Raw genomic sequence first — 14,895 nt, 5'->3', positions numbered from 1 at the left:
AGAGTACTGGAGTGGGTTGCCATTTCCTTCTCCAGAGGATCTTCCCAACCCAGGGATCGAACCCAGGTCTCCCACATTGTAGGCAGACACTTTACCATCTGAGCCACTAGGGAAGTCCTTCTCAACAAATGTCTAAGGAGTAAAATATTCTCAACAAATGTCTAAGGATTAAAATATTCAGACTCAGAAAGTTCTCTCCCCATAATGCATAGGCTACAAATCAATAACAAAATAATAATAACAATTAGAAAATCACCATCTGCTTGGAAATTGAGAAAAAATCATAAATAAAGAAGGAATTATAATGGAAACAAGAAAATAACTGAATAATAATGAAAATACTATATGTCAATGTCTAGGTTTCTGCAAAAGCATTACTCACCCTATAAACATATATTGGAAAAGAAAAATGACTGAAAATTAATGTTAAGCACAATCAAATTAATCCAAGGAAATGGAATCATAATAAAATTACAAATTAATAAACAAGGACACTCCAAAGAAAACAAGTATCAATTCGTTGCAAGAAGATAATCTCAGCATTCATTAAGAGCAGAATAAAGAACCACAGCAACTTTCCCCGCTGACAATAAACAGAAAAACTAGGACTTCTCTGGTAGCCCAGTGGCTAAGACTCTGTGCTCCCAAAGCAGGGTGCCGGGAGCCATCTCCGGGCATATTGCATACTGAGTGCAGCACTTTCCCGGCATCATCTTTCAGGATCTGGAATAGCTCAACTGGAATTCTATCACTGCCAGGAGCCAGCGTGAGGAACTCCGCCCGTGACAAAGGTCATGAGGAAGGAGGCTCCGCATTCGCAAAGGCGGGATCGAGCCTCAGGAGTCCCCCTGGAAATTCTCGAGCATCTACCCCCAAAACCAGAGTCTGCCTACTTTCTGCTTTGTGCTCTCACCTACACCTCTGACTTTACAGGGGGCTGTCCCCCACTACCTCTCTTTGAAAAAAAGAGCTAACTTACAGCTCCAGTTAATAAAGTTCCTGGGTGTGATAGTGTTTCAACCTACAAACTCCTTTGGAAGTCCTCTGCCTGAATAGGTTTTTCCGGCCACATGTGATTGCTCAGAGCCTCCCAACTGTGAGAGGCATGAGATGTTCTAAACTGTCTAAATACAGATTCCTTTGAGCAGTTAAAAGATTGATTAGAAATTGTATTGGTGAAGGGTTTTTCACTTGTTGGGCCAATGTTTGCTGCTAAGTCTCCATATCCCTTACCTGCTGTGTCCCTGGCAGTGTATTGATTAATATAATTGGTGTAAGTAGTAGCTTTAATGTTTGTAACCTGGGACCCTTGAGTTAATTCTTTTTCTTGTTACAGCCCACCACACCTTTGCCCTATAGGAATGCAACTTTAATGCTTTTGGAGGGTGGCGCCTGACTAATCACCTTTAGAGAAAAATAAGTTTTCTGAAGAAAGGGTCTTAAAATGTTAACAGGCCTCTGGGCCAGAAGATGATGCAAATCACCTAAACTTTTGCATATGATAAGTTTGTAGGAAGAAAGCCTGGCTTACTGCATGACTCTACCCCTTCCCCCATTATCCTCTATGCATAACTTAAGGTATAAAAACTACTTTGGAAAATAAAGTGCGGGCCTTGTTCACAGAAACTTGGTCTCCCCATGTCGTTCTTTCACTCACCTTCTGGCTAAATTATTCAGCCTCTTTTCTCCCCTGAATTTCCTCACTGAGCTATCCTTATTTCAGCCTCTTTTCTCCACTGAATTTCCTCACTGAGCTATCCTTATTTAACCACTCTTTATATCCTTAATTAACGTTTAATTAAGCAGTTGTTTCCTGATCCTCGCCGACGCCGTCCCCGCTTTGAATTCCCTGGATCCACCAGGGGCTGGACCCCGCCGCAGGGGGCCTGGGTTCAATCCCTGGTCAGGGATCAGGATCCCACACGCTACAACTAAGAGTTCGTGTACCACAACTAAAGATCCTGCATGTTGCAGCTAAGACCTGATACTGCCAAATAGTTAATTTACAAAATTATTTTTTTTAATTATAAATGGAAAGTAATCTTTAAAGTTATACTATTTTTTTAAAAAAGAAACAATAAATGTCTTAAATAACCTAACTTTGTACCTCAAGGAACTAGGGGAGAAAAGGAACAAACAAAGCCCAAAGTCAGTAGACGAAAGAAAATAAACATCAGAGTGGGAATAAATGAAACAGAGACTGAAAAGACAATAGAGAAGATTAATGAAACAGTCAATTTTTTGAAAAGATAAACAAAATTAACCTTTAGTTAGGCCAAACAAGAAAAAAAGAGAGGATTAAAATAAACAAAATTAGAAAACAGACATTATAATTAATACCACAGAAATACACAGAATCATAAGAGACTACTATGAACAATTATATGACAACAAATTGGACCTAGAAGAAATGGTTACATTCCTAGAAACACATAAGACTGAATCATAAAGAAATAAAAAATCTGAACAAGCTGATTACTGTTAAGAAGATTGAATTAGTAATCAAAATTTCCCAACAGAAACAAAAAGCTCAGGATGAGGTAGCTACACTGGTGAATTCTACCAAATGTTAAAGAAAAATTAATACAAATCTTTCTCAAACTCTTCCAAACAACTGAAGAGGAAGGGACATCTTCAACTCATTTTACCAGGCCAGTATTACTGTGATACCAAAACTAGACAATAACACTATTAAAAAAAAGAAAATTATAGGCCAATAACCCCAATGGACATTGTGGCTGTTCAGTTGCTCAGCCGGGTCTGACTATGACCCCATGATTCCCTGTAGCACACCAGGCTTCTTTGTCCTTCACCATCTCCTGGAGTTTGCTCAAACTCATGTCCATCAAGTTGGTGATGCCATCTAACCATCTCATCCTCTGTCATCCCCTTCTCCTCCTGCCTTCAATCTTTCCAAGCATCAAGGTCTTTTCTAATGAGTTGGCTCTTTACATTAGGTAGCTAAAGTATTGGAGTTTCAGCTTCAGTCCTTCCAATGAATACTCAGGGTTGATTTCCTTTAGGATTGACTGGTTTGACCTCCTTGCAGTCCAAGGGACTCTCAAGAGTCTTCTCCAGCACCACAGTTTGAAAGCATCAATTCTTTAGTGCTTAGCCTTCTTTATAGTCCAACTCTCTCATACGAACATGACTACTAGAAAAACCATAGCTTTGACTAGACGGATCTTTGTAGGTGGTGATGTCTCTGCTTTTGAATACACTATCTAGGTTTGTCATAGCTTTTCTTACAAGGAGCAAGCATTTTTTCATTTCATGGCTTCAGTCACTTAATTCAGATGACCATTATATCTATTACTATGGGTAAGAAGAATTCCTTAGAAAAAATGGAGTAGCCCTTATAGTCAACAAAAAAGTCCAAAATGCAGTATTTGGGTGCAATCTCAAAAAATCAAAAGCAACAGAATAATCTTGGTTTGTTTCCAAGGCAAACCATACAATATCACAGTAATCCAAGTCTATGCCCAACCACTAATGCCAAAGAAGCTGAAGTTGAATGGTTCTATGAAGACCTACAAGACATTCTAGAACTATTACCAAAAAAATATATCCTTTTCATAGGGGCCTGGAATGCAAAAGTAGAAAGTCAAGAAACACCTGGAGTAACAGGCAAATTTGTCCTTGGAGTACAGAATAAAGCAGGGCAAAGGCTAATAGAGTTTTGCCAAGAGAACGCACTGGTCATAGCAAACATCCTCTTCAACAACACAAGACTCTACACATGGACATCACGAGATGGTCAATACCAAAATCAGGTTGATTATATTCTTTGCAGCCAAAGATGGAGAAGCTCTATACAAACAAGACCAGGAGCTGACTGTGGCTCAGATCATGAACTTCTTATTGCAAAATTCAGACTTAAATTGAAGAAAGTAAGGAAAACCACTAGGCCATTCAGGTATGACCTAAATCGAAACCCTTACGCTTATACAGTGGAAGTGACAAATAGATTCAAGGGGTTAGATCTGATAGATAGAGTGCCTAAAGAACTATGGATGGAGCTTCGTAGCATTGTACAGGAAGCAGTGATCAAAACCATCCCCAAGAAGAAGAAATGCAAAAAAGCAAAGTGGTTGTCTGAGGAGGCCTTATCAATAGTTGAGAAAAGAAGAAAAGCAAAAGGCAAAGGAGAAAAGAAACGCTATACCTGATGGGCACGGTGGCCAAAAGAAAAAAGAAAAAAACCTCAACAAAATATTAGCAAACCAAATTCAACAACACATTAAGAGGATCAAGAATTTCCCTGGCAGTCCAGTGGTTAAGATTTCACCTTTCAAAGCAGGGGTATGAGCTCCATCCCTGGTTGGGGAGCTAAAGTCCCACATGCCTCGCAGTCAAAAAAAAAAAACAAAACATAAAACAGAAGCAGCCCTGTAACAAATTCAATAAAGACTTTTTAAAAAATAGGATCATATGTCATGATCAAGTGGGATTTATCCCCAGGATGCTAAGATTTATTCCTGGGATGCACAACTTAGCCAGTGTCATAAACCACATTAACAAAATGAAGGATAAAAAGACGTATTATCTCAATAAATGCAGACAAAGCACCCATTCATGATAAAACTCTCAATAAGCGGGGTATAGAGGGAATATACCCCAGCACAATAAGGACCATGTATGACAAGCCCACAGCTAACATCATACTCAATGGTGAAAAGCTGAAAGCTTTCCCTCTGAGAGGTGGGAAAAAAAAAGGATACTCACTCTCACCACTTTTATTTAACATAGTACCGGAAGCCCTAGCTGGAGCAGTTAGGCAAGAAAAAAAAAAAGGCATACAAATCAGAAAAGAAGTAAAACTATCTATCTTTACAGATGACATGATATTATATATAAAAACTCTTAAAGACACTGCCAAAGCAACCAGTTAAAATTAATGAACAAATTCAGTAATGTAGCAGGATATAAAATTAATGTAAAAAATCAGTTGCATTTCTATATAATAGTAACAGAATAATCAGAAAGAGAAATTAAGAAAACAGTCCAATTTATAATTGCATCAAAAAGATAAAATGTCCAGGAATAAATTTAACCATTTATAATAAATTTAACCATTTAACCAGAGAGGTGAGAAATCTGTACACTGAAAACTATAAAACATTGAAGCATGTATAATATCATATATGAAATGAGTCGCCAGTCCAGGTTCGATGCACGATACTGGATGCTTGGGGCTGGTGCACTGGGACGACCCAGAGGGATGGTACGGGGAGGGAGGAGGGAGGAGGGTTCAGGATGGGGAACACGTGTATACCTGTGGCGGATTCATGTTGATATATAGCAAAAGCAATGCAATATTGTAAAGTTAAAAAATAAAATAAAAAAAAGAAAGAAAACAAAACAAACAAACAAAAAACTATAAAACATTGGTAAAGGAAATTAAAGGTACAAATAAATAGGAAGATATCCCACACTAAAGAATTAGAAGAATTAATACTGTTGAAATGTTCATACTACCGAAAGCAGTCTACAGACTCAGTGCAATTTCTATCAAAATTCCAATGGCATTATTCACGTAACTAGAACACACAATCCTAAAATTTGTATGGAACCACAAAATATCCCAAATAGCCAAAGAAATCTCGAGAAAAAGCAACAAGACTTGTGGCATCACACTTTCTGGTATGAAACTATTACAAAACTATGGTAATCAAAACAATATGGTACTGGCATAAAAACAAACACGTAGATCAGTGGGGGTCAGAATTGAGAGCCCAGAAGTCCATGCATACATGGCGAATTAATTTACAACAAAGGAGTGGAGAATACACTGTGAAGAAAGGATAATCTACTCCATAAATGGTGTTGGGAAAACTGGAGAGCCAAATACAAAAAAGAAAAAGAAAGAAACTCAACCCCTATCTTACACCATATCCAAAAATTAACTCAAAATGGATTGACGACTTGAATGTAAGTTCTATACCATGTAGCTCCTAGAAGAAAACATGGCAGTAAGTTCCTTGACATCTGTCTTGGTGTGACTTTTTGAACTTGACACCAAAAGCAAAGGCAACAAGAGCAAAAGTGAACAAGTGGGACCACATCAAACTAAAAAGCATCTACACACAGTTAAGGAAATGAGCAACAAAATGAAAAGACAGCCTACTAAATGGGAAACAAATTATGCAAATCATCTATCTGGCAAAGGCTTAATATCCAAAATATATAAAGAGCTCAAAAAACTACCAAAAAAATCTGATTAAAAGATGGACAGAGGAAATGAATAGACATTTATCTAAAGAAGACATACAGATGGCCAACATGAAAAGATGATCAACATCACTTATCAGGGAAATGCAAATCAAAGCCACAATGAAGTATCACCTGACACATTTTAGAATGTCTGTTCTCAAAAAGATGAGAGAGAACAAGTTTTGGTGAGGATATGGAGAGAACAGAACTCTTGTGCTTTGTTGGTAAGAATGTAAATTGATGCAGCCACTGTGGAAAACAGTATAGAGTTTCCTTAAAAAAAATAATAATAATTACCACATAATCCAACTGCTCCACTTCTGGATATTTATCTGAAGAAAATGAAACACTCATCTCAAAGATATATTTGCACCTCCACATTCATTGCAGCATTGTTTACATTAGCCAAGACACAGAAACAACCAGAGTGTCCATAAATGCATAAAGAAAATGGAGTGTGTATATACAGAGGGTTTTTCTTCAGCCATAAAAAAGAAAGAAATTCTTTTTTGCAACAACATAGATGGACCTTGAGGGCATTATGCTAAGTTAAATAGATCATACAGAAAAATTTAAATGCCATATGCTGTCACGTATATGTGGAATCTAAGAAAAACTGAACTCATAAAAACACAGAACAGACTGGTGATTGCCAGAGGACAGGAGTGGGATGCCGGGGCATCAAGGGAACCAGTGAAGGTGGTAAAGAGGCACACCCATCCAGTTATAAAGTTCTGAGGATGTAATAAAGAAGCCCATACTGTATAGTATAACTGAATGTTGCTAATAAAAGTTCTCATCACAAGGAAAAACAACTTTTAACTGTGAGAAGGTGGATGTTAATTAAATTTGGTACACTGATCATTTCACAATATATACCTACATCAGATTATTTTGTTATACACCTCAAATTAATACAACGTTATATGACAATTACATCTCAATTAAACTGGTGAAAAAAAAAAAAACCTGCATGTATTTAATCACCACAGAGAAAATGAATAGGAGAGCAAGTTCTCCTTTGGGTTGTCTGCAAACCCACATGTCCCAAGCTGGCCCCACTGTCTCACTCAGCAACCTTTTGCTCTACTAATAGCCTTGGGACCATTCACTTGGACAGGAAATTTAGTGGAGAGAGTGTCATACTTCAAATGAGAAGAGAGGTCCTCAACATAAAAATGACCTTTGCAAGGAACTGTCTCAGTTTCTCCATGCTACTCTTCTTGTTCCGAAATAAAGACATGAAGATAAACGAGGTACTGTGTATGCAACTGCTGTGTTTACAATGCATAACCAAGAAGGATCTACTGTACAGCACGTGGAACTCTACTCAATATTATGTGGCAGCTGGATGGGAGGGGAGGATACATGTATGTGTATGGCTGAGTCCCTTCTCTGTTCACCCGGAACTATCACAACATTGTTAATCGGCTCTACTTTAATACAAAATGTAAAGCTTTTTTAAAAAGATAAATGAGGTCCAAAAAAATTTGTATAAATTTTCTCTGGTGTATTTAAAATTTTATCTGGTCTTAACACATTTTAATACAGATGAATTCATCAAATATGGAACTATGTTTGATATAGGAATAGAGAGGGAGGGAAGACAGAAACCAAATCAGAGTTATCTAGCAGAAGGCCAGTTCACTCCTGTCAATGTCCAGGAGCAATCAGACCAAAAAATACTGACTCACACTAACTAAAAATGTACAGAAGACCTGAGGAAGATATCTGGCTGGTACTGTATTAATTTAAAGTGAGAAACAGAAATGTCACACAGATTGGAATTATTCAGGTTGGCATAACAATCTCTTTTTCTCCCTGTAGTCAGGGAAAACCAACTGGTAATCAGAAGCCACTCATTACCATGAGAAATCACCATAAAATACTCAGAAATATTAAAATCTGTATCTTTTCTGCATTCTCTGTATATATGAGTAGACCTTCAGTGGAAGCAGAAAATTGCTGTAGGGACATGGAATCAGAGAAGGGGCAGTCAGATAAAGCTCATGTTCTAACAATCAGGCCACAACAGAGACCCTAGAGAAACTCTTGGCCTCTGATTCTGGAATTTCCAGAAGTCTAATGGTAAATTCTCCCACTCCCAGTGACAGAGCTATTGTGGGATAAAAGGGATCCTTGGTGGTTCTATTTGTCCTATGCTTCCCATATGGACCAAGCTCTCTTCTTTAGACACATTCTTTCTTCAAATAAGTGCGTATGAGGTTACAGTCTTGCAAGCCTGGACACCAGGCTTTCTCTTCTGAGACTTTTCACAGCTCTCTTTGGCTCCATCAGCACTGACTTTGCAGGGTAACTCTACTGCCCTCACTTCTTGGTTCTAGGAGACATACTCCAGCCCCTAAGAACCAACCATCTTGACATCACCTTGTGAAAGACACACACCCTGTTCTGAAATACAGATTCAAAACTGATTTCTGCTTTGACGTTCCGAGATCTTCACTAATTGTGTCAGTTTCCCTTCTAGATGAACAAATCCTGATGGCTAGAAACAAACAAACAAAAAAAATCTTGATATTTATCTAACAAAAAACATGGTTTGCCCATTCATCAGAAATTGCTTTTTACCACTGCATTTTGTTCCCGTTTTCAAATAGGCATTGTTCAATACGCCTGTGCTGAAAATATTATTAATAATTTACATTATAGGCCTATAGGTTCATATATAACCTCACTCAGGTTATATATGAGTATATATATATGAGTATCTCAGGTATTGCTATCTCCTCATCTTCAAGCTTTTTAAATGGAATTCTATTCAAACAGAACTAATACTGAACCATGTAGAATCACTGAAATATTACTTGGTGTCATGTTAAGATGGCAGACTGAATTTCTGTCCCTTGATACCTAACAGAGTGAGAAAAAAATCATAAAAGCCAAAAAATTTCCATAACAGCAGCCAAATACAAAAGGGGTCATAATCTAAGTTAATAAGTTTCAACAGGACACATTTTAGAACAAAGAAAGGGCTAAGGACAAACCCATTTCTGAACAACCCCTCGTCCTTTCCCCCAAGGATTAAAACTGCTGATTTTAACAAAATATTGAGAATTCTCACTAATGCCCACACACCTGGAGAATAGCGAGCAGAGTGGTTAGCATTACCTTTGTCCTCTCCTGACAGGAACCACTGCTAAGAGAAACACATGAAATGGAGAAAATGGGTGACGAGGCAGAGCTGAGCCAGAGCAAGCACTCCGGAGCACTAGGCATTTCTGAGATGTTCAGCACACCTCAAACAACGTGTAGTGGTAGGGAATGCACGGGAAAAGTCTCTGGAAGGGGCCAAGAGAGCCCTAATAAAGAGTCTAATAAAGACTGCTGAACTCTGAGATTAGCTCTCTTTCCTCTATCCTCCCGCCTCCCACCTAAGCCCAAGATCCTGCCCCATTCTCACACTATGAAAAAGTAGAAACTCAGTCTCATACTGTAATTTGAGAGGAGAAACAATTGGCTTGCAATATTGGGGGAATAAAGTTAAAAACTCATCCAAACTATATCAAAGAGAAAATCTAGACAAAGTTGCCCTAACATGAGCAAGATATAAAGTAAGCAAACAAAAATAAGCCAGTATGGAAACCATACACACAAATACAGCAAAACAAACCAAAAACAGGGGCATTGGACCCTTAATCTTATCACCCCAGTCACCAGCCACCCAATCTTACTTCTGGGCAGCAGTCGTGGTTTAGTCGCTCAGTCGTGTCCAACTCTTTGTGACTCCATGGCTTCTAGGCTCCTCTGTCCATGGGGTTTTCCAGGCAAGAATACTGGAGTGCGTTACCATTTCCTTCTCCAGGGCATCTTCCTGACCCAGGGATTAAACCCATATCTCCTGTGTCTCCTGCATCACAAGCAAATTCTTTACCCACTGAGTTATCAGGGAAGCCCAAGCATTGGACCCTAGAACAACTAAATAAGAATTTTTTAAATCAAGAATTCAAGACAAAATAATAACAGTTGGGGTGAAAAGGTAGATTAGAAAAACTAATTGAGAACTGAAACAACATTATTATAAAATGAATACAAAAATGAGAAAAATCCAGGAATTGATTAAGTACTCCTGAAAATTCATTACCAACATATAAGAATCACTTGGAGAAGGAAATGGCAGCCTACTCTAATATTCTTGCCTGGAGAATCCCATGGACACAGGAGCCTGGCGGGCTACAGTCCATGGGGTCTCAAAGAGTCAAGACACGACCAAACGAAACGAGGAGGAGTAAGAATGACTAGAGATAAGTGCAGTAAAAGCAGAGGAAAAGACAAATATAAAGAAATTAATGAGAACAGATATGGAAGACATAGAAAAAGACCTTTCAACATAGGATAATCAGGATTCCTGAAGTATATCCCTCCTCCCCCAATGAAACAGAAGACACATTCAAAGATATAAGAGCATTCTCCTGAAATGAAAAACTAAAGCTATAGATTGTGTTCTGGGAATATGTGATACAGTAAGTTCAAAATTGAGACAAATCCTAGTTACATTGTTGAACTCCAAGGATTAAAATAAATGAAAGAATTATTCATCATCCAGACACCCAAATCAAAATCACCTAAAGAAGAAAGGAAAAAAAATCCATTTTCTTCAAAAGACACTGAAGACATTGCCAGAAGACATTGAAGCAGTGTCTAGGACATTCTAATGGAAAGAAAGGGTGGCTCAGATTATGTCTGGCCATAGTTCATCTGGGTACAATGGGAAGATACCTGCACACATGAGACATACAAGTAGCTTCTTGAAAAATTTACGATCACAAAATCCAACCAATTAAGACATACAGCAAAATAATTAATTCAAAAATAAAAGAAGTCATGTTAAGGTCAAATGGTAAACACTGAATGCATTAAAAATCGATTCAGTACCACTACAGAAATTAGGAATACTTAAGACAATGTGAATGTTGTAAGCCTGTAATATGAAAAATAATATACGAGAGGTACAGGAGAAGAGATGAAGAGAAGAATCAGAGTACCAATGTCCTCATCTTTCAAAGGTAGATACTGTCTATAACGAAACCCTAGTTAAATAACTATGATTCCACACAACTGAAGGTTTGCCTTAATTATTTTTAAACCTTAGAAGGACCATTTAGTAAATAGTATCTCTTCTGGAAACAAGTGTTCATCAACAGATGAATGGATAAAGAAAATGTGGTCTATGAATATACACATACAGGGAATTCCCTGGTGGTCCCGTGATTAGGGCTCGATACTTTCACTTCAGGGGGCCCAGGTTCAATCCCTGGTTAGAGAACGAAGATCCCACAAGCTTCGTGGAATGGCCAAAAAGATAAATTTTAAATAAATAAACACATACATACACACAAAATGGAATACTACTCAGCCATTAAAAAGATAGAATCTTGCCATTTGCAACAACGTGGATGGACCTTTAAGGGTATTAAGCTAAGTGAAATAAATCAGACAAGTATCATAGGATTTCATTTACATGTGGAATATAAAAAATAAACAAGCAAACCAAACCAAAGAAAACACAGATACAGAGAACAGATTAGCAGTTACCAGAAGGGAAGAGGGGTGGGGGAAAGTGAAATGGGTAAAGGGGGTTAACTATATCATGGAAACTAAACTTTTGGTGATGAGTATGCTGTAGTGTCGGAGAAGGCGATGGCACCCCACTCCAGTACTCTTGCCTGGAAAATCCCATGGACAGAGGAGCCTGGTAGCCTGCAGTCCATGGGGTCGCTAAGAGTCGGACCCGACTGAGCGACTTCACTTTCACTTTTCACTTTCATGCATTGGAGGAGGAAATGGCAACCCACTCCAGTGTTGTTGCCTGGAGAATCCCAGGGACAGTGGAGCCTGGTGAGCTGCCGTCTATAGGGTCGCACAGGGTCGGACACAACCGAAGCGACTTAGCAGCAGCATGCTGTATGTATACAGAAGTAGAAACATAATGTTGTTCATGAAGAAACCAATGTTATCTCATTAAAAAAAATAAAACCCTATCTCTTGTGTTAGAAAAAAGTTATTATTCAACATTTTTTTAGTTTTGTGTATTTTTCTTCTACTAAAGTCAGTAAACTTAAACTAAGTATTTCTTTAAGAGTGTACATACCATGATTCCAATTTTTTATGCTGTTTTTCTTTTAACATTTTCTGTAAATTTTCAAACAACCCCAAAAGTAAACCATCATATACCTATTATCTAACTTCACAGTTACTAACATTTTTACCTTTTTTTTCCTGTCTCTTTCACATATACACACAGAGAAATATTTGCAGTTTGCCTACTAAAGAACAGTAACATCTAGAAAGTAGAATTTGGGATGATTTAAATTTTATCCTTGTATTTTCTGCCCTGTTGAGTTCTTTATTAAGAGCCTATAATATTATAAGAAATAAAAATGATATCTTTTCCTCCTTCCTAGCCACCCCCACCCCCACACCTTTCCAAAATAACTGGAAGCAAATAAGCCAGCTCACTAACATTGATTGGTGTGGTAAAAATGTACATAATTATTTTTATCTTTTCTGGTTTTTATTTCCCAAATCAGGAAGACTATTAGAGAGAGCAATGAGAAGATACGCCATACAAACTGGCAGATTCCCAGTAGACATTCTTATCCTCCCCTTAAATCCTTTTCAATCTTGCTACAAAGCCTCAGGGTTAAAAATGTCCCCCCTCTCTGTTTTGGAGAAGAGCTGTACCTTATTCAAGCCTTATAACAACCCTCAAAGGTTGATATTCTTGTGATTACAACTTCATAGATGAGGAAACCAAAGCATAAAGAAATTAAGTAATTTGTCCAAGGCCAACCACTAGTAACCACTGGAGCTGGGCTTCAGACTCAGGTGGAAAAGCGACTCCTGAGGCCCAGATCCTCCTCATCCCCTCCTTTTTGCTTGGAGAAAAGGAAGCCTAGGGTTTTTTTTTTTGTTTTTTTTTTTTTGCTAAATCGCTTCTTTTGTGTCGGACTCTTTGCTACCCCATGGACTGTAGCCCGCCAGGCTCCTCTGTCCCTGGGATTCTCCAGGCAAAAATACTGGAGCGGGTTGCCATGCCCTCCTCCAGCCGATCTTCCTGATCCAGGGATTGAACCCATGTCTCTTATGTCTTCTGCATTGGTAGGTAAATTCTTTACCACTAGCACCACCTGGGAAGCTTTGGAGTCTGACTTGAGTTTTAATCCTCACCATTTCTAGCTTAGTTGCTTAACTTCTCAAAGCCTCAGTTTCTTCCTCTGTAAAACTGGGGAAAGCAAAGGTCTTCATTCACTGGTCATTGGGAGCTTCAAGAGAGGTAAAACACGTAAGGCATTTCACAAGTTCCCAACACAGACGTTCTAAATAAATGCTAATTACAGTCTACCTCAAAGTAACAAAATAGTCAACACCTCTCTCAACAGACACTTGTTCATAGAACCCTGATATATTTGATGTCCTGGGCTGCTGCCTCCATGTGAGCATCAGGCTGCTTAGAAGATGAGATTCCCCTCACTGAATTGGATGGAAGGGGTACTGCCTTCACCTCTATTTTGATTTGGATTTTACCAAACAGAGCAGCCTCTCCAGACCAGCAGAACAGACCTACACACACTGGCTCTGTGAAGGTTCTCGGGGAGACAGAGCCTGCCACTTTGAAAGACATTTGTTTTATATTGAAAATGGGACCCAAGAAAACTCAGAACATGTAAGACCTAAACAAGCCAAGCTTGCACAGCCATTCCTTCTCTGAGCGCAACTTCCCAACCAGCTCATGAACGGTCCCAGGATGCCTGATATTCATCCTTAGGGCTCATGGCTGCCAGCCCAGAATGTCAGTTTCATGCCAGGATATCATAAATATCACGGTTATTTATCAGCACTTCAATGTGGGATGGGTTGGGAAGCAACAGAGTTCAGTACTACTTGTCCAAGGCTTGTTTAAGAGCTATTGACTGTGATTTAGAATCCTGATGCTAATTCTTCAATTAAAATTCCTGGACTGTAAACCATCCCAGTCACAGCGTTTGTCTCTCTGACTTGGGAGTCTGTCAAGCAATATTTGCCACTCTCCCAAGGACTGCAGCGGGAACCAAGAAATGGAGGCCCTAATTAGAACCCCAGTATTATTTAGCTTATCCCACAAAGGATACTTTGATACAAACCTGTGACTCTGACTTATCTGGCAATCTCCAGGTATACTGCAATCAGCTGCCCCCACAAACTGACAGAGATGGCCAGAAGCCACCACATTTTAAAAACACATCTTAATGAAAAATCGCTTTTCCATCAGATCCACCCCATTTAAATAGAAAAACAAAACACTTTGTCGCTTCTAATAAGTACAGAGAGCCTGACAAGGTAATGACTTTTTTCTCCCCTGGCATGAATCTCAAATATAATAATGTCTAAATACAATTTTTACCGTTAGACATTCCGTTATGGAGCAAAAACTGAATTCCTGGACTATGCACTTTGGGTCTGTCTCTCAGTCACTGACTCAGAAATAAAGATGAGTGGGATATGCTGAGTGAACCGGACTCCTGCATGTGATGGTTTATGACAGATGACGATATATGATGAGAATACAAAACCCTGATGATAATAGGTTTATTTATCGATTGTGAATAAAATTCATGAAGTGTGAAGCTGAAAACTGCACTGGAGGGAATTGGGCAGGGAGGCCGTCAGGAAACGTGTGCACGA

At 38.7% G+C, this 14,895-nt stretch overlaps 1 protein-coding gene across 26 annotated transcripts in view; it reads right to left on the bottom strand.

The window, feature by feature from the left end:
* Positions 1–14,895, bottom strand: part of LOC147349293 (uncharacterized) — a 290,491-nt gene that overhangs the window by 209,040 nt on the left and 66,556 nt on the right. For 3 of the 26 annotated variants that reach the window (XM_086363636.1, XM_086363641.1, XM_086363649.1), the window contains one exon: positions 9,906–10,081. The exons of the other annotated variants lie outside the window; for them this stretch is intronic. The gene's annotated coding sequence lies outside the window, so the exon portion shown is untranslated. The remainder of the gene's footprint in view (positions 1–9,905; positions 10,082–14,895) is intronic. 26 annotated transcript variants of the gene reach the window in all.

Source organism: Bos grunniens, chromosome 21 (genome assembly GCF_055505025.1).
Source record: "Bos grunniens cultivar Pamir isolate PY7600 chromosome 21, Bosgru_T2T1.0, whole genome shotgun sequence".
In the NCBI taxonomy this organism is placed as follows: domain Eukaryota; kingdom Metazoa; phylum Chordata; class Mammalia; order Artiodactyla; family Bovidae; genus Bos; species Bos grunniens.
Note: the sequence above shows the minus strand (reverse complement) of the source record. Positions and strands in the feature narration are given on the sequence as shown.